Source organism: Malurus melanocephalus, unplaced genomic scaffold (genome assembly GCF_030028575.1).
Source record: "Malurus melanocephalus ecotype Western Australia unplaced genomic scaffold, MMel_1.1 scaffold_3275, whole genome shotgun sequence".
In the NCBI taxonomy this organism is placed as follows: domain Eukaryota; kingdom Metazoa; phylum Chordata; class Aves; order Passeriformes; family Maluridae; genus Malurus; species Malurus melanocephalus.
This window is the reverse complement of record NW_026626507.1, coordinates 4,780-6,461: the sequence shown is the minus strand read 5'-3', so window position 1 is coordinate 6,461 and position 1,682 is coordinate 4,780. Positions and strand designations below refer to the sequence as shown.

The 1,682-nt window shown below is 48.5% G+C and overlaps 1 protein-coding gene across 1 annotated transcript in view; it reads left to right on the top strand.

Moving 5' to 3' along the window:
* The window catches only part of CDC42EP2 (CDC42 effector protein 2), a 2,583-nt gene continuing 901 nt past the window's right edge, over positions 1–1,682 (top strand). The window contains exon 1 of the mRNA XM_057389036.1: positions 1–27. The gene's annotated coding sequence lies outside the window, so the exon portion shown is untranslated. The remainder of the gene's footprint in view (positions 28–1,682) is intronic.

Sequence of the window (1,682 nt, the reverse complement as noted above, 5' to 3'; positions counted from 1 at the left end):
CCCCGGATCCTGCACGGGATTCTCCAGGTGGGACAGCATTTCGGGAATTTCGGGAATTTCGGGRATTTCCTTCCCTGTTTTGCCCAATTCCGGCTTTTCCAATGATCAGAATTTCGTGGGATCCCACGGAAAGGTCCTGGCGCTGCTCCCGAAATCCCCATTCCCTACAACCCCACTTTTTTCCCCACAAATCCATATTTTTTTCCCCACAAATCCTTTTTTCCCTACAATTCCACTCTTTTTCCCCTCCAACCCCACTTTTTTCCCCACAAATCCATATTTTTTCCCCTCCAGCCCCATTTTCCCCCCGCAATTCCCGTTTTCCCGGCGCTGTCCCGATGGCTCCGTCCCCCCTGGCTCCCCCCCGCCCCGTCCCGCTCGTTAATCCCGGGATTAACTCGGGATTCTGCACCGTCAGGATTTTCCGGGACGGGGCCGAGCGGCGCTGCCGGGATTGAGCCCGGGATCCCCCGGGAGCGGCTCCGGAACGGGGTTTGTCGGGGATTTGGGGGAAAACGGGGGGAAAAAGGGGATATTCCCTGAAAATGGGGAAAAAATAGGGGATATTCCCTAAAAATAGGGGATATTCCTTAAAAACGGGGGGAAAATAGGGAATATTTCCTGAAAATAGGGGATATTCCAAAAAACAGGGGGGGGAAATAGAGGATATTCACTAAAAATGGGGAAAAAATAGGGGATATTCCCTGAAAACGGGGGAAAATAGGGAATATTCCCTGAAAATAGGGGATATTCCCAAAAAAAACAGGGGGGAAATAGAGGATATTCGCTAAAAATGGGGAAAAAATAGGGGATATTCCCTGAAAACGGGGGAAAATAGGGGATATTCCCTGAAAATAGGGGATATTCCCAAAAAACAGGGGGGAAATAAGGGATATTCCCTGAAAATGGAAGAAAAAATGGGGGATATTCCCTAAAAATAGGGGATATTCCCTAAAATGGGAGGATAATAACAGAGTATTCCCAAAAAATGGGGGATGATGAGGGAATTTTCCCTAAAAATAAGGAATATGGGAATATTTTCTAAAAATGAGGGATGGTAAGGGAGTATTCCCTAAAAATAGGGGATAAGGGAATATTTTCTAAAAATAGGGGATAAAGGAATAAAAAATCTGGGAAAAATGGGGGAGTGTTCCCTGAAAGGCCGGGATGCCACGGGATGGGAGCTTTGGGAGGTGACGCCAGGGTTGAAGGGGAAWTGGGATTTTCCATCCCTCGGGGCCTCGCTGATGTCGCTGTGATGATTTTTTAGGACGGATTCTCCGCGCTCTCCCGGGATTTTTCCGTCTCTTTGGCACCGGGGAGGGCGAATTCCGGCCCCAAAAGGCCCCTGGGGTGTCCTAACCCGGGATAAACCCATCCCTACCCCCTCATGTTTTATAAAAAAAGGATTTGATGGAATTTTTTCCCAGAATTCTGTGAAAATCTCAGGATTTTTCCCTTCCTGATTTGCCGGGGGTGGTCCCAAAGCTCCTCCATCCCTTTTTTTATCCCACCGAGGCGATTCCCGAGGTTGGACACATTCACGGCACCAAAAATCCCCAATTTTGCCTCATTTCTCCTCACTCCTGGAAAATCCAGCCGAGATCTGAAATCTGAACTTGGGAGTTCACCACCAAAACCAGGAAAACCCCAAATTCCTTCCCCCTCCTGCCAAAATCTCC